This window comes from Giraffa tippelskirchi, chromosome X (assembly GCF_054371585.1).
Source record: "Giraffa tippelskirchi isolate mGirTip1 chromosome X, T2T-mGirTip1v1.2.pri, whole genome shotgun sequence".
In the NCBI taxonomy this organism is placed as follows: domain Eukaryota; kingdom Metazoa; phylum Chordata; class Mammalia; order Artiodactyla; family Giraffidae; genus Giraffa; species Giraffa tippelskirchi.
This window is the reverse complement of record NC_137289.1, coordinates 93,289,451-93,308,761: the sequence shown is the minus strand read 5'-3', so window position 1 is coordinate 93,308,761 and position 19,311 is coordinate 93,289,451.

Sequence of the window (19,311 nt, the reverse complement as noted above, 5' to 3'; positions counted from 1 at the left end):
CTTTAATATTTTCATATAGATGGCATTTGATTAAAATGAGCAGCAAAGAGATGGGCTCAATCATGGAAATACAATGAACTATTAAATACTGAAAACATTTTAATTTCACTAGTTATGAAAATATGAAGATTAAAACAACATTAAGTTAACAAAGTGCTGGTAAGAGTGTGGAGTGGGGCAATAGGTATCCCTTTTCTGGAAAGCAAATTGGCAATATGTAAAAAATGCTTTAAAAATATCTATTCCCTTTGGTCCAGTAACCTTGTTTCTAGGAATCTGACTTAAGGAAATAAACAGAAATGGGAATAAAGATCTATGAACAATATTTTTATTGTGATATTTTTAATAATAGAAAATGGATACACTAAATATTCATTAACTTGAGATCATTGAGAATATGGACACAAACATTTTATGGACTATTATGTAGGCATTCAAAATTACGCTGATATTTTTAAATGTCTGTGAAAATACTTATATATGTATGGTAAAAAACACCATAAATTACATATTGATATGAAAAAAATCAATGTAAAATCTATATGAGTTGAAAAATGTTCAAGGAACTATGTTAAAAAATTAATTGATTGTGGATGGAAGGAATGCAGTGATTTTTATTTTATTATTTGTATTTTCCAAATCAAAATGAGCATTTATTGTAGGTATAACCTGCTTCACCGAATTCATTAAAAAAAAATCACATCTTTTAAAAATTGTCCAATTATTCTCTTGATGTTTCCTCTGTCCTTACAAGTAGGCAATCCAATATCTTTCCCCATGAATGTCCTCACTCCAGCTCCCAGGTTTTGAAGAATGCTGAGGCTTACTGTAGTCAAAGGACATCAGTCCTGTGTGCAAAAGCCTAAGGTGAAATAATAACAATTTTGAAACCAGATATAGCTGGCTCAGTGGTAAAGAATCTGGCTGCAATGCAGGAGACTTACATGATATTCATGTTCTATCCCTGGGTCAGGAAGATCCCCTGGAGAAGGAAATGGCAACCCACTCCAGTATTCTTGCCTGGAGAATCCCATGGACAGAGGAGCCTGGTGGGCTACCGTCCATGGGGTTGCAAAGAGTTGGACATGACTGAACACGCATGCATGCACACACTGAGCAATAATTAGGATTACTATTTATTGAACTCTAAATTTATTGAACTCTCAATTCCAAGTTATTAAATCTTTCTAAAGACTCTGTGAAGAGAGACTTTTATTATCCCCATTTTTCAGATGAGGAAAATGAAACCCAGGGAATAACTTGCCCAAGGTTACCTACTAAGTGGCTGAGGTAAGCTTTGAATCCTGGCTGGACAACTCTGAGCTTCCTCAAAATCACTACTTAGGATGCATCCAGCAAGAACTGGAAAATGGGATCAGTTCCCTGCTGCTTTTGTTTCCAAAGTCTCCCAGAGTAGCTTTTGAAGTTGAGTCCTGCCTAGTCCTATGGATATTCAGCCTCTGCATGGATGCTCATTTGTAGGGGTCCTCATACAAGCCTCAGCGATGTCCCTCCCATGGGCTCAAACGTTATGGCTCTGTGGTTCCCATTCACATGTGAGCATCTCTCCTCAACAGAACACCACACCAGTGAGCCTCAGCCTCACCAACTACCCTTATGCTGGGTCTGGGTTCATCCCAACTTCTCCTTCCTTCCTAGTGAGTTTCTTTTGGGGATTGTTGATGTTCTTTCCCACAAGCAATTCTTAATCGGAGTCATCCAGGTCTACACCCATCTCAGGGAGCTAAAGCTGAACTTGATCCACACACCAAGGATTATTCAGGGGGTTCTAACTTTGACGAACCACGAACAGGTCCCTCACACTCTTGCCTCAGGGTAAAGGGAAGCTGCTGTGACTTTCTGAATGCTGAATATTGGCAAAATGTTGGGAGGCTGCTGGTCTCTTCATGTAGTGGGTAACAGGAGGCTTCTGACATTCTCTTCTACAAAATACAAGGTGGTACTAGGGGACCTTCAACCCCCAGAACTGTGAGAAAATAAGTATCTGTTGTTCAAACCGCCAAGTCTGTGGTATTCCACTGTGATAGCCCTAGTAAACTAATGTCCAAAGGAAAAGAATGGATGAAGATACCACAAGCAGACAGTATTCTCTTCTGATGGGCAGTGTGGGTGGAAGTAGGAAGAGGGTACTGGAGCTGGGTAACCCAGGCCTGTGTTGCCTCAGAAACTTCCTTTTCCCAGGTTCCTGCTTTCCTGTCCTGGGTCTCAGAAGTGGGAGGAGGCAATGGGAGGCCTGTGACACCTGCCTCAACTTGAGTTACACCACAGATGCCTTTCACTCACCGTGATTTTGTGATGTGTGTGTGTGTGCACATGCACGTGCATCTATACTTATCGACAGTACTGTCTTACCTTCACATTTGCCTTTCCAGATTTAGAGAACTCTAAATTTCTGGTGTATGTGGATTAATTAGCTATCTCTATTTCATACAATTGTTATCATTCTCTAGTAGATATAAAGTGGAGAATTTTGTCCTGTTCAGTTTCGTAAGCTGAGATCTGAAAAGGAGATTGCACTGTTGAATCTTGCATGCATGCTCAGTCATGTCTGACTCTTTCAGACCCTGTGGACTGTAGCCTGTCAGGCTCCTCTGTCCGTGGGATTCTCCAGGTAAGAATACTGGAATGGGTTGCCATGCCCTCCTCCAAGGGATCTTCTCAACCCAGTGATTGAGCCCGCATCTCCTGCATTACAGGTAGATGCTTTACTGCTGAGCCACTGGGGAAGCCCACTGTTGAATCTTAGTAGATTTATTTTTAACATTAACAAAAAGCAGCTCTGTTGTTATTCGGAGTGGTAAGACCCTGAAGACTAGGGTGGACCAGCTCCAGGGTTCATCACTGATGAATAGGCACACCCGTCCCGATGTCTCCGAGGCTCTTGCAAAAGGAGGAAAGTTTGCAGGAAGAGGAGCCCAGTCAGCATATCCCTGCTCAGAGGCAGCTCTTATGTGAATCAGTATTCCAAACACACAAGTGTCTCTTCTTGGCAGTTGGCATTGCGGTTTTGATGGTAGCCAGAATTCTTTCATGCAGTGGGTAGGAAAAGTCATAAAATCTAGGAAAGGAGTATATTTTCTCCCTTTGTAGTTCTGTGGGAGTATTGCTACTTAAGTAAAAGAGAAAAACTGAGCAAAGTAAACACAATTGTCTCTTAATAAAATAGCCTAAACTATTTTCATCCCATATTCCTCTTTGTTGGTTTGAAGTTTAAAGGATCCAATCTTACTTACACTTTCTTTTCTTATTCCTGAGAAATGTACTAAGAGGATAAATTTCCCCCTGTCTTCTTATGGTTCTTAGCAGGGTCAGAAAATAAGCAGAAAAGATCACTGAATTAAGTATTATGGTCATAATAACGAAACAGTTTCTTCAGGCATTGTTTAAGACACAGAAAAAGCTCCTTCTAAACACAGTGTTGGAGCATTTGCCTTGGGCATCTACTGGGGATCAGAATAGGAGGAATCCAAGATGGCAGGAGGGACAGTGGGAGTTTGTGTCTCTTCATCCTAGTGTTCTGCTCTTATTATGCTTAAGCTACTCTATGTATGTCTGCTTATTTCTGTCCAACTACCAGTTTGCCTCCTCAATCGATATCTTTTCAGTACCTCATGTTTCTTTTATTCAGTTTCTATTCTTTTGTAATTTCCCCTTATATATGGCCCATCTTAGCTACCAATTGTCCAATTATTTTGTTATTTCACAGTTAAATTCCTCAGAGTGGAGAATCACCCAGTAATGCAGGAAACATCCCTGGGCTGGAAAGATCCCCTGGAGGAGGGCATGGCAACCCACTCCAGTATTCTTGCCTGGAGAATCCCATGGACAGAAGAGCCTGGTGGGCTACAGTCCATTGTGTCGCATAGTCGGACATGACTGAAGCGACTTAGCACGCGTGCAAGCAATCTTCTCTTAGCAGGTGAAATCCTAGATTGCTGACCTGTCTATGGATTTGTAGCTTTTGGGTCAGATGAGTACTTGACCTTCACTAAATATATGTGGGTAGCAGGACATCACAGGGCTTAACAATGAATGTCGAAGGTATGCTCCATGAGCGGGAGCTGTGGGTGAAATCCATAGTACACTTGGCACATGGATACAAAGTCCCATGCCTGCTGGCACTCCACTAACTGGCTAACTAACTGTTTACCTACTGTCACCCAAATATTATATATCCTCTTTCCTTGGCTTTAATTAAGTGTGTTAGAAACTACAGAACCTCTTGAAAAGTTAAGAATGAGTAACAGCTGTTGCTGGTTTATCTGCTAGGCCAGTAAATGTTCCCGTTGACTCTGGATGTGACTTTGCTGAAGAGGAGGCTTACTGGACAATCATGCAACATTCTTAAACTCTGGCATGGACAACAGTGTGTCTCTTTCCAGGTCCACAGACCTGTCAGGACTCCACCTCTGTTCCTAGAAGAAGGTATATGGTGTGTTTTTCCCGCAGGTAAAATTTGTAAACATCCCTTTGTGCTGTGAGTTTGTGATTAAAAATACATAGTAAAATGTTGGACCAGGTATCGGTAGAGTTTAGCAATTATAGAGACAGTAATTCAGGTGTTTGTTTTGTTTTGTTTTGTTTTTTTTTAAAGTAAGCAATCTGCTAATTTTAGCTCTAGAACAGAATTTTCAACAAAATAATTATTGAGTGCCTACTATGGGCCAGGTACCATTCTGGGCACTGGGGATATAATAGTGAACTAAACAGACAACCTCTTGCTCTCATGAAGCTTACATACTAGTGGTGTATACAAAAATGAATAGTGCCAGGTGGTGATAAGTGCTGTGGTAAATCATCTCCAAAGACAGTCATGGCCATCATCAACTCTTTCCCTCCTGTACATGCATCCTGTTTTTCCCACCAAGTGGTGGAGTCTATTTTCTCTCTCCTTCTATCCAGGCTGGCCTTGTTTCTTTTCATTCACCAAGGGTGTGTTGCAGAAGTGTTGCCAGATTCATTCTGTGTCTAGCTTTTCAAAAGCCTGGTAACTTCCACTTCATTTAAGGGAAAAGTCAGCCACCATGTAAGAAATCCAATTATCCTGAGATCATCTCTCCATGAGGAATCTCAAGCTGGCCATGTGCAGAGTCCATCATGGAGAAGAATTGAGAAACTTAGGTAACAGCATGAAGTGAGGTTCTGTACCTAAGAGGCCAGCTCCCAGCCATTAAATCCATCCCAGCTGAGGCTCCAGAATGCCTGAATTTCAATCCCACAAAATTGTGAGTAAATACAATGGTTGTTGTTTTAAGCCAGTAAGTCGTGAGGTGGTTTGTTTTGTTTTATTTTTTGGCCGTACCACGTGGCACACAGAATCTTACTTCCTCCACCAGGGATCAAACCCGTGCCCCCTGCAGTGGAAGCACAGAGTCCTAACCACTGGACCATCAGGGAAGTCCGTGTGGGGTGGTTTGTTACATAATAATAGATAACTGGGACAAATAAATCAGAGCAAAGACACACACGCACACACACACACACACACACACACACACACACACACACACACACATGCACACGCACACAGAGAGAGAGAGAGAGATAGTATTTTTCTTGGAGAGAGTGGCCAGGGAGGAGATGTTTGAGCAGAAACCCGAGGGCAATGAGGGACCAGACCATTTGGCTATCTGGAACAAGTGCATCCCCGGCAAAGGAAATCTCAGATGCTGGCACTAAAAGGCAGGAAATGTTTGGCATGTTCTAAGAACATCACAAAGGCCAGTGTGATACAGCCAGAGAGCAAGGGGATTGAACAGAATTTTTCTGCAAGAGGAGAGGCATCACCATATCAGAACTCTTGAGTCTGACACAATCTGATTTACATGTGGAAAAGATTACCCCAGAGTGGAGAACAGAATGCAGGAAAGGCAAGGATGGAATTAGGGCAACCAGTTAAAAGGCTATTCTAATACACTTTACTGTGTATGGAAACAAATCATCTTATTCGTGATGATAGCACTTGTAAACATCTTTTGGATGAAGCTCTGAAGTCCCACTTTACTCCTGAACATACTGTCTTATCAGACAGTCTTGATGACATGATCTCACTGTACTCCCAAAGTAATTTGTGTAGTAGGAGGAAAATTTGGACTGTTTGTCTGTTTGGATAGGTAAATAGAAGGCTTTTAAAGGATGGTTATGATGCAGGTTCCATCCCTGGGTTGGGAAGATCCCATGGAGGAGGAAATGGCAACCCACTCTAGTACTCTTGGTGAGAAAATTCCATGGACAGAGAAGCCTGGTGGGCTACGGTCCATAAGGTCACAAAGAATCAGACACAACTGAAGTGACGTAGCACAACACAGAGTATGGAATAGATGGGCAGCAAGCATGTGCAGTGTAGTTCAGGGAACTATATTCAATATCTTGTGGTGAGTTGTAGTGGAGAAGAGTCTGAAAAATATATATATGCACACACATATATATACACACACACACACACACGTGTGTGTATGTGTGTGGCTGAGTCACTTTGTTGTACACTTGAAGCTAGCACAATATTGTAAATTAACTGTACTTCAACTTTAAAAACGGTTAAATAAAAAAGTTTCAGCCATCCCACCCACTCCCCAAAGGAGGCTATTCCAATAATACTGGTAAGAGGTGATATTGGGTTGGACCAGGAAGGTAGCTGTACAAATGATAAGTTAGATTTTGGTTTTATTTTGAAGGTGCAGCCAATAAGACACACCAATAAATTGGATTGCAGTAGAGAAAAAGAGAGGACTCAAAGATGATTTAAGTACCTGGCAGAATAGGATTGTTATTTACTGGGATGGAGAAGAATGAGGAAGGAGCAAGTTTGGACAGAAAAATCATGAATTTGGTTTTGGAAGTGCTTAGTTTGAGGTGTTGATCAGACACCTAAAGTGGTTGAATATGTGAGTCTGGGGTTCAGGAGAGTGCTCATGGCTGAAGATATCTATGTGAGAACTAGTTATGATGGTAAAGTCATAGTATTTGATGATATCAGCTAGGGAAGAATGTAGTTAGAGAGGAAAAGAGGTCTGAAGAGGGAGCCTTGAGGACTATGAGGGAGAAGCAGCAACAAAACCAGTGATGAGCTTTCCATTCCAGACAAGGTGGAGTAAGCACCTTTCATTCTATTAAATCCATTAATTTAATGAAAAGCCTGGACAAAATTTCATAAAACAACCATTAGAAGACTGTGAAAGGTGGACAAAAGAAGGTGGACTGATTGGGGAACTCAGGACTTAAGAAAACAGCCTGGTGGTGAGTTCCCTATGCTTAAAAAAAAATTCTTTATCTTCTGAATATCGTGGCCTAGGCACCAGTTAAGTGCACAATCCAGAAATATCAATGAGCACAGACAAAAATATCCAAACAAAGCCCACTCTCTCTTTCCAAAGGCCCAGGCAAAGGGTGACTCAGCAGGATAGAAACATTTAAATCATTCTTGCTTAATTCCAGGTCAACACCATGAATAAAGCCATACTCCTTTCCTTCCCAACTAGAGAGTGGAAGGATTACTGAGAGGTGGAAGCTAAAGAAAATGATTTTAATTATATATTTTATTGAGACACAGTTGATGTACAATATTATATATGTTAGTGATGTACAACATAGCAATTCACAATTTTAAAGGTTATACTACAAGTATAATTATTATAAAATATTGGCTATATTCCCTGTGTTGTACAATATATCCTTGTAGAAAATGGTTTTAAAAATTATGAAATCCTGGACAAACCTCTGAGTAGTCCATACATGAAACTGACCAGAAACAACAGAGCAAAAAGTTTCAGAACTAAACACTGGTGTGAAACACTATCCAGGTTTCAAATTGACTTCTGGGTAGCACACAAATGAACAGACCAAAACAGTACAAAGAATTTGAAACTAAATGGATATTTGAACCACAGGCCACAAAAGCGGGTCAAGATGTGTGTCTTAACATAAAGAAGTTTACAGAGTGCCACAACAGAAGATATAAATAGGAGCTAGACTCTCATAAATTAATATTCAAAATGTACAAGATACAGTAAAAATTGCTCACCACTCCAAGAACCACACACAAAAAAACCCCACAATCAACAGCTGCCAATATCGAGATAATACAGATGTTGAAATTGTTTGACAACAGTTTTAAAGCAGTATCATAAAAGTGATCTAACAATTATGAACATTCTTGAAACAAAAAATTAGAAAGGCTCTGTAAAGAAATAAAAGATATAAAAATGAACCAAATAGAATGTTTAGAATTGTAAAATACAATAACTGAAATAAAAAACTCACTTGATGGGCTCAGTAGCAGAATGGAGATTCCAGAGGAATGAACCAGTGATGTTAAAGGCAGATCAAAAGAAATTACCAATATGAACAAGAGAGAGAAAACAGATTGGAAAACAATTGACAAAGCCTCGGGGACGTATAAGACAATAACAAAACTTACTAAAAGACATAAACCTAAAAATTCAGCTTTGAGCTTATCCTAACAGGATAAACCCAAGGAAATCCACAGTCAGATATATCATAATAAAATTACTAAAAACTAAAGACAAAGAAAATAACCTTGAAAGCAACCAGAGAGAAGTGATGCATTACCTATAGATTATGTTCATAGCAGCTTTATTTGTAATTGTCAAAAACTCTAAACAAGCCAAATGTCCTTTAAAGTGCAAATAAATAAACAGTGATATATCCATTCAACAAAATACTACTCACCCAAAAGGAGGAATGTACTCTTGATATACATAACAACTTGAATTTTTATCATGTTTTAAGGGTATGATGCTTAATGAAAAAAATTAATCTCAGAAACTAACACAATAGTTTTAATTATACTCCAACAAAATGTTTTTTTAAAAAAGCTAATCTCAAATATTTATTTTATATAATACTCTTGAAATGAAATTTTAGTGATGAGAAAAGATTAGTGGTTTCAACAGACTAAGGATAAGATATGACTATAAAAGGGGAAGTTTCTTTGTGGTGATGAAATCGTTCTGTGTCCTGATTGTGATAGTGGATACACAAATCTGTGCCATACACTCCGTCTCAAAATGATTGCACGCAAAACTGGTGAAATCCAAAAAATGCCTACAGTGTCACTGTTCCAGTGTCAGTTTCTTGGCTTTGATTATATACTATGGTTATATCACATGCTATCTTTGGGGAAAGCTGGATTAAGTGTACATGGGACCTCTCTGCATTATTTTTACAACTTCTTGTGAATCCTAAATTATTCTAAAATTCAAGTGTTTAATAAGATAAAACCAGTGAGGTAGGATAAAAGTCTAGAGGCCAAAGGAAGAACATCTTTCATGTAGAACAGAGGGACCACGGGATTTGGTTACATGGAGGTCGCTAGGGACTTAGACAAGAGCATCTTTGACAGAAGGAGGGACAAAAGCGTGACTGGAATATATTCAAGAGGGATGGGATGGGGAGGGAGGTGGAAAGGGGATTCTGGAAGGGGAAAACATGTACACCCATGGTGGATTCATGTCAATGTACGGCAAAACAAATACAATATTGTAAAGTTAAAAAATAGAAAATAAACTAATTTTAAAAAAAGAGAGAGAGAGATTGGAGGGAGAGGAAGTGGGAAAAATAATTAGAGTGTGGGGAAAGTTAAGAGCCTTTTTGTAAAAATACTAATAAGCAAACAAAAAACTGAACTCAGTAATTTTCATTTCATAGGGTTTTTTTTATGTTATGTAATAAGTTGTAAGTCACCATTAAATTGTCAAAAAATATGTGATTATTTAACTTTCTAAGTCAGCTCTAGTGTTAGAAAATATATATTTTCCTGTGCCTTGTTTTGAGGTTCTGTTTTTAAAAGCACAATTATGTCACTGTGAAGACCTCTGAGGGATAAATTATATTACTTGTTAATAACCAGGATATCAGGGAACTGAGTATTAAGAGAGAATGAAAAAATAATGCAGCAGATTAATTAATAATGTGACACATCTGAATGTTTTCAGCTCTCACACTGCAGTAATGATCCTATCTCCTTGACTACCAGCAGTTGTCCATGCTTGTCATCAGAAACAAGAATAAAGAGCCTTGCAGAAGCTTAAAGCAGAAATGGTACGTAGGAAATTGCCTTTCCTCTACAAAACAACAAACCCCAAACCTCACTAAATTTCTTTCCTTCAATCACGATGATAAAATTTGTTACAAACAGATACTCAACGTGTTAAAAACAAAGCCCTTACAAATAACAAAATTAAGAGATTTCTGTGGCCCTTTCAGAGGAAGAATTAATTGAGATCCCAACTATAGCATCTATGTTGGAAGAAAACAGTCAAAACAAAAACCCCGTAAACAAAGAATCAGGTTCAACTCCCTCTATGACTCTATCTGATTAGGATCCTGAGACATCCTTACCACATGTTTATACAAGTGGACAGAACAAATGCCTGAAGTTCTGCTTTTTCTTTTCTTTTTGCCCAGTTTTATGGAGATGTAATTGCCACATAATATTGTGTAAGTTTAAGCTTTACAAAGTGTTGATTTGATACACCTATATATTGCAAAGTGAGGGATCACTATAGGGCTTCCCAGATAGCTCAGTTGGTAAAGAATCTGCCTGCAATGCAGGAGACCCTGGTTTGATTCCTGCATTGGGAAGATCCCCTGGAGAAGGGATAGGCTACCCACTCCAGTATTCTTGGGCTTCCCTCGTGGCTCAGCTCACTGTAGAGTTAGCTATCATGTGAAGTTTTTTCTTTTTTTTTTTTAAATTGAAATATAGTTGATTTACAATGTTGAGTTAGATTCAGGTTTACAGCACAGCAATTCAATAATTTATATACACAGCCTTCCCTGGTGGCTCAGATGGTAAAGAATCTGCCTGCAATGCAGGAGACCAGGTTCAGTCCCTGGCTTGGGAAGATCCCCTGGAGAAGGGAATGACTACCCACTCTAGTATTCTGGCCTGGAGATTTATATATATAGGAAATGGCAACCCACTCCAGTGTTCTTGCCTGGAGAATCCCAGGGACGGGGGAGCCTGGTGGGCTTCTGTCTATGGGGTCGCACAGAGTCAGACATGACTGAAGCAACTTAGTAGCAGCAGCGTATGTATATGTGTGTATATATATAGCTTGCAGATTCATTCATACATTCATGTATTTAGCAATTATTTATTGACAGTGGGGATACAAGAAGGGACAAAGTATGGTGTCTTCTGTTCTCACAGAGCTTACAATCTAGAGGGGAAAATAAATAGACCTCAAGACAATGTAGTAGTTGTTGTTATCATCATCATCACTAACATTTATTGTGTACTGTCTTATGTGCTAGGTGCTATCCTAAATGCTCATCCTGCATAATCTTGGTGAATTCATACAACAGTCCTGTGCCTTGTGAGGTAAGTGTGATCATTGTTCCTATTTCAAAGATGAGAAAAATAAAACCAAGAGAGTTTGGGTAACATAACCCAGGTCGTACAATTTGGACAACTCCAGGGCTATCTTACTCCAGTCAGGAGCACAATGAAACGGTTTGGAGCCTAGCGTGCATGCTCAGTCGCTTCAGTTGTGCCCAACTCTTTGCTAGCCTATGCACTGTGGCCCATCGGGCTCCTCTATCCATGAGATTCTCCAGGCAAGAATACTGGAGTGGATTGCTGTGCCCTCCTCCAGTGGATCTTCCTGATGCGGGGAGAGAATCCGTGACTCTTATGTCTCCTGCATTGGCAGGCGTGTTCTTTATACCACTAGCACCATCTGGGAAGCCTTCTGGAGCCTAGGGACTAAGGTGAAGTTTGCTGGACTGGGGATGATCAGCAAGAGATGAGGTTAGAGAGAGAATTAGGGGTCAGATCATCACAGGCATGGCAACCCACTCCAGCATTCTTGCCTGGAGAATCCCCCTGGACAGAGGAGCCTGGCAGGCTACAATCCATGGGATCAGAAAGAATCAGACACGACTGAGTGACTGAGCACAGCACAGCACACAAAGATTTAGAACTTTATCCTGAAAGCAGTGTAATAATATTTGTTTTAATTATAAAAGTAAAATCTACTCCAAAATTTAGAGACTTAAGCCAAGTACCTTTTAGATGCTGACAGTTCAGGTGGTTAAGAATTTAGGCAAGGATTACCACGGACTCCTCTCTGTGTGATGTCAGCTAGGATGGCTCCACAAGGGCTGAAGGATCCTAGATGGCTTCATGCATGTGTCTGGGACCTCGCTGGAGGCTTTTGGCTGTGTGCCTCTGTTCTCTTCCACAGAGTTTGCAAAAGAGCAAAAATGGAGACTGCAAGGCCCTTTAAGGCCTAGACCTTGAACTGGCATGGCATCATTTCTATCACATTGTATTAGTCAAAGCAAGTTATGAAACCAGACAAGATTCAGGGGATGAGAAATAAGCTCTACCTCTTGATAAAGTGAAAGAAAGTGAAGTCGCTCAGTCATGTCCGACTCTTTGTGACCCCATGGACTGTAGCCCACCAGGCTCCTCCATCCATGGGATTTTCCAGGCAAGAATACTGGAGTGGGTTGCCATTGCCTTCTCCCGGGGATCTTCCCGACCCAGGGATTGAACCTGGGTCTCCTGGATTTTAGGCAGACGCTTTACCATCTAAGCCACCAGGGAAGTTCAGAGGAGGTAAAATATCACATTGCAAAAGACACTCAGGATGGATGGGATTTTTGTGGCGATCTTTGAAAGCAATCTACCATAGCACTGCAAAGTTTTAAGAAGGGATGTGGTGTGCAGGAAGGAGAAGGAAGGCTGCTGCATTTAACCTGCATGAAAAGTTAGGTTGGCCTGAATTAAAGCATTGTTCTAAACCTGGTTGATGACCAGAATTACCTGGGGGGAGCTTATTAAAAATACAGATTCCCAGAACTGATCACAGACATATGGACTCACATTCATTTTCGTGCTCTTCCTTTCCACAGATACTTTATTGAACACCTTCTCTGTGTGAGTTAGGCACCATTTGTGCTTTGGGGATAAGATGGTGATACTTTCCAGTGTAATCTTAACCTGCTTAGGTTGGGGTAAGATTTAGTAGAAAATAGTGCTTCAACAAACTGCTCCTGGTCCAGTCCCCATCGCCATGTTGCTGCAGGGATCCAATTATTGTCTTAAAACCAGCTGTCCCATTCCAACTACAGAAAAATCTAAGCAGCTGACTAGTTGCCCTCTTGTTCTCCTTCTCCCAATTTTCTCTTTTCATGTAAAAGACAAATAAATGACTTGATTTCCCTCCCTCCCCAAAAAAAGATAGTGAATGAAATAGACAAAGGTCCTCTTTTTTCCTGGGGGCAGAGAGTGAGGAAAGAGAGACAAAAAACAAATGAATGACTAAATAAACAAATGAGAATCCTTTTGGATTTTGTGTCAAATCCCCCAAAAGAGGGGATATATGTATACATATATAACTAATTTTCTTTGGTGCACAGCAGAAACTAATACAATATTGTAAAGCAACTGTATTCCACTAAGAAAATTTTAAAAAATCATTCTCTCCAAAAGGAAACAAAATGAAATGCTGCAAAGTCACAATAAATAATTGAGAAAACAGGTGGATATAGAGGGAATGAACACATGTAAAAGTTGTTTATGATAGCATTGCTTGTAAGAGCAATAGGTTTGTTAGAAGTAACTTTATTTTTTTGTTCTTTTAATATATTTTAAATTTTATTATTCTTTTTAACTTTTCTTGTTAAAAGCAATTTTAATGGGGTGTAACTTAGGGAAAATCAACTGTACCTATCTAAAGTGTACAATTCAATGAATTTTGACAGATGTCACATCCCTATCTCTCCATCTCCAATTCCCAAGCAACCACTGATCTGCTTGCTGTCACCATAGATTTCAGACAAATGGAATTATACAGTATATAATAGCAATAGATCTTTAAACAGTTTATATGAGTAGCAAGAGTGGTACTTTGTGGTACATTTATTCAGCAAAATGCTATATATCCATGGGAAGGGGGAGTAAGCTTTTTATGTTCTAATTTGGAATGATTTCCTAAAAACGCTGTTAGGTGGAAAAGGCATGGTGCAGAACAGGACATAAAGTGTGCTACTGATAGCTTACAGTGAATGGTGTCAGATTTGTGATCTCCAAAGAAGATTTAACTTTGGGACCAGGCGCCAGGCTTGATCACTCAAGAGCTTTTGTATAGCAAAGTTTTATTAAAGTTTAAAAAGGGACAGAGAAAGCTTCTGCCATAGCTATCAGAAGGGGACGGAGAGTACCCCCCTGCTAGTCTTTAGCAAGCTGTTTTATGTCTGTTAGAAAGCTATTAATCAGATAAGAGAGACACCTCAAGGCTGACGGAGTTTCACCAGGCCCCTCTCCCACAATAAGCATTTTTGAGATAGGATGGCCCAAGGTGTGTCATCCCCCAGCCATAAAACAATTGATATGAATACTGGTTTGTTGAGCTATTATCAGCCCAAAGTTTGAGAAAAGGAAAAAAGTTAGTCTTAGGTGGAACCATTTTGAAAAAAGGCAAATTCCAAAGCAAATATAGTTTCATTAACATAGCTTAAGAAAAACATTTCCATGGAGAGTTTGTTTCCTCTTGCCGCTTAAGGGAGAGATAAAAAAATGTCTGACGCTTGCAGCCTATTTCCTCCGTTTGGAGACCCCTGGCCTTCCTGCCTGTTACCCTCTCACTACCATTTGGATAAAAAGAGAATAAAGAAAAATAGACCAATTATTTGTTTGCATAGGCATAGACTATCTGAAAAAATCTGACAACATAGGCTGTCTCAGGAGAGGAAAGCATGGTATCTAGGAGACAACAGTGGGAAGACTTTTCACCATAAACTCTTTTATTCCATTTGAATTTTGTACCAACAGAGTTTATCACCTAGTCAAAGAACAACTAAAATTTAAAAATTTAAAGTCATAATAGAGTGAGGAATTTCCCCCAGTCTTGGCAGATGACTTGGCAATGTCCAATGAAAGACTATAAGCTTCAAATGTTCTATTTCAGGTGTGATTAAAATATAGTTAACTATATTTAACTATAGTTAAATACACAACTGAGTGACTAACACTCCATTATCAGCTAAAGAGAAAACCTTGAGGAAAAAGAACTGTAAATAAAGAAGTTGAGGAGTGTAACTAAATAGGTTGATCCTGAAATTCACATGGAAAGAAATAGCCAGAAAAAATCTGAAAGAAAAAGGAACAATGATAGGGGAACTGAATGATCAAATAATAAAACATATCATAAAACCTTGAGAGTGGAACTGGCATATGAACAGATAAATGAAGTAGACAAATAAATAGACAATAAATAGACAAATGAAATAGACAAATAAATAGACAAATGAAACAGAAGAGAAAATTAAAAAATGAAAATTGACATGTAATAAAAGTGGTATCTTGAAACAGTAGGAAAAAATATGAACTCTGTGGTAGTGAGTGGGGGGGGCAGTGGGAATGGCTCACTTTAGGTACAGGCAATAAGGAATTTGTTGTTACAGAGACTTTAAAACAATGTCTGATTAAATCAGCTTGATATTTAGCATCATCAGGTATCATTGATTATAAACAATGTCAGTGATAAAATGATAAAATTCTCTCCTCACTCCAGTAACTGGGTGGACTGCTCCTACCTGCCCCTTCTTGGGAATATTGCTGAATGGATCTTGAATACATTTTGTTGGGACACCTGGGTAGTGAAAAAGATGACTCAAATAGAGGATAAAGGCTTTATACAGCTGCTGCACATCAGGGAACACCACAAAATTAGGCAACGACCTGAGCCAAAGCAGAATTGGAGAACTTCCCTGGTGGCTCAAATGGTAAAGAATCTGCCTGCAATGCGGGAGACCCGGGTTTGATCCCTGGGTGGGATCAAGAAGGGAAAGGCAACCCACTTCAGTATTCTTGCCTGGAGAATCCCATGGACAGAAGAGCTTGGCAGGCTACAGTCCATGGGGTCGCAAAGAGTCGGACACGACTGAGTGACTAATAACAAGGAGAAAAGAAGGGCATGGGACTTTGGTCTTGTCCCAGGTTGAAGTTTTCTTTATGTGGAGTCAGACATGACTGAGCAACAACAGCAACTGCTGCAAAGCTTTCAGTTAGCTTTCAGTTGGACGGGTTGGTATAGGTTTGATTTTTCAGTTCTTTCTTGGGATGGATGATGCAAGGTGCTATCTCATTTTGACAGCTCTATATGTGTGTGTGTTAGAGAGAGAGAGAGAGACAGAGAGAGAGAGAGACAGGGAGAGACAGAGAGAGAGAGGAAGACAGAGAGATTGAGAGAGACAGAGGTTGGGTGGGGGAGAGAGAGAATCTTTAGTCAAACCTAATTATAAATGTTCTCTACTTAACAACTTCTGGGCCAATTTGGTCATTAAGCCCACCTCTGGAGCAATAACAGTTTTTCAGGGGAAATATGAGGTCGATTGATTGCTTTAAGCCTGGGATTTTTGAATTCCTGGCAACAGCAAAGGAATAAGCACAACAGGGCTGAACTTCTTCACCCATCACGTTGAGCCACCTTCACCCAAATTACATAGGCCTAACAAAAAGAGGCAGATACTTCAACAAAATCAGGTGTCTTCAAGAAGCAGGATAAGGGATGGGTGGATGCTGGATAGGTAACTAATGATGTCATCATAAATGCTTATTCCAAAGTGAAGGGCACGTGTATTGTTACAAACTTTTAAAGTGCCTTTACAGTTTTAAAACTAGACACACGGGCCTCAGAAGGTAAAACATCGTGTTTAAGAGCATGAGTTTCAGCTATTAAAAAGAATGCATTTGAATCAGTTCTAATGAGGTAGATGAAACTGGAGCTTATTATAGAGTGAAGTAAGTCAGAAAGAAAAACACCAATACAGTATATTAACGCATATATATTAGAAAGATGGTAATGATGACCCTATATGTGAGACAGCAAAAGAGACACAGATGTAAAGAACAGACTTTTGGACTCTGTGGGGGAAGGCAAGGGTGGGATGATTTGAGAGAATAGCATTGAAACATGTATATTATCATATGTGAAATAGATCGCCAGTCCAGGTTCCATGCATGAGACAGGGTGCTCAGGGCTGGAGCACTGGGATGACCCTGAGGGATGGGATGGGGAGGGAGGTGGGAAGGGGGTTCAGGATGGGGAACACATGTACACCCATGGCTGATTCATGCCAATGTACAGCAAAAACCACTACAATATTGTAAAGTAATTAGCCTCCAATTAAAATAAATGAATTGATTTAAAAAAAAGAGCATGAGTTTGAATTAGATGGCTGGAGTTTGAATTCCAGGAACCTTGTGACCACAAGCAAGTTAATTTCCTAAAGTTCATTTTCCTGATGCTGCTGCTACTGCTGATAGGATGGTAAGCTACAGATTTCATAGGATCATTGGGAGGATTAAATGAACAGTGTACACTAAAGCAGGGTACAAAATAAGTGCTCAAAATCACTAAGTCATTGACCAGGGGTTGAGATTTTTTTCGTGTGTCATTGAATTTGATCAATAATCGTTCTTGTATTAGGAATGACGGTAGTTCTTTGTTTTTTTTCTTTTTTAACTTGAAGTGTAGTTGGTTTACAATATTGTGTTAGTTTCAGGTGTACAGCAAAGGGATTCAGTTATACTACATATATGGAGGTTTAGTCGCTTAGTCGTGTCCAACTCTTTGCAATCCCATGGACTGTAGCCCACCAGGCTCTTCTGTCCAGAGGATTCTCCAGGCAAGAATATTGCCTAGGTTGCCATTTCCTTCTCCAGGGGCTCTTCCCAACCTGGAGATTGAACCCAGGTATCCTGCTTTGGGAGGCAGATTCTTTCACCACTGAGCCACCAGGTAAGCCCTCGTGTGTGTGTGTGTGTGTGTGTGTGTGTGTGTGTGTATTCTTATTCAGATTTCTTTGCTTTACAGATTATTACAACATATTGAATATAGTTCAATATGCTATACAGTGGGTCCTTGTTGGTTATCTATATTTAGGATAAGGGATGAGTGGATGCTGGATAGGTAACCAATGATATCACCATAAAGGTTTATTCCAAAGTGAGGGGCATGTGTATTATTACAAACTTTCAAAGCACCTTTACAGTTTTAAAACTAAACACATGGGCCTTAGAAGGTAAAACATCATGTTTAAGAGAATGAGTTTAAATTTAGACAGCTGAAGTGTATATATGTTAATCCCAATCTCCTAAAGTATCCCTCCCGACACCCACCTTCCTTTTCCCTTTGGTAAAAAGTTTGTTTTCTCTCTTGTAAGTCTATATCTATTTTGTAAATAAGTTCATTTGTATGATTTTTTAAGATTCCACATAAAAGTGATATCATATGACAGTAGTCTTTCTCTGGCTTACTTCACTTGGTATGATAATCTCTGGGTCCATCCATGTTGCTGCAAACAGCATTATTTCATTCTTTTTGTGGCTGAGTAATATTCATTGTATATATGTACCACATATTCTTTATCCATTCCTCTGTTGATGGACCTTTAGGTTGCTTCCACTGACAGTGTTTTTTGAGATGTTTCACAATGATTTCAGCTATTAGCATATGTTTTCTCCTGGTGCCATCAACAGTCAAGAGCAAGTCTACCTGGTAATGTCTGGGCTGATCCACCTGGCCCCTCCACCTGAAAATATCAAATCGGTGATGGTATTTTCATGATAACGTTTACTAAAGATCACCTCCTTTTCTCATCTTTCAGGGCAATACCTACAGCTTGACTCCCCACTCATAACCTTGGTGTGGCTCCAGTGTCCTAGCAGAGTGCCGAGGCTTCAGACAACACAAGTTTTATGTGATTTTAATATATTTCCTTAGCTCAATCTAGCTAGAAGAGAAGTTGCCACACATCTAGGGATGTTTCATTGACCCCTTGCTTGAAGCTGAGTCCAGTTTCTCTCCTTTACTTCCTACTAGAGCAATGCAGACAAAAAAATGTTGCCTGCCATTCCAGTATATAACAAATGTTGCCTACAGTCAGCCTCTATAGCTGTCTCTCTTGGCCCCAGTCGTGTCCCTGAGGGGACTTAGGATGGAGAAAAACAGAATACTGGCCCTAGATAGTTAAGATGCATATTCAAGGAATGATTTCAATGACCCCAGACTCTTGCATAGTCTCATAAAAAGAAAAAATACTAAAATCATTAGTTGGAAATGTCTGCTTTAGCAGTAATCTTTTGATGTTCAATTACATTTTTTTCCAGCAAAACCTCCTGTATATCTTGGCTCCTCCCTGACCTCTTTGGAGCAGTTCCTCAGAACTGAGTGGTTGTCCTCCAGCTATAGTCCTCAATGCATGCTCAGTCACGTCCAACTCTTTGTGACCCTATGAACTGGAGCCTACCAGGAG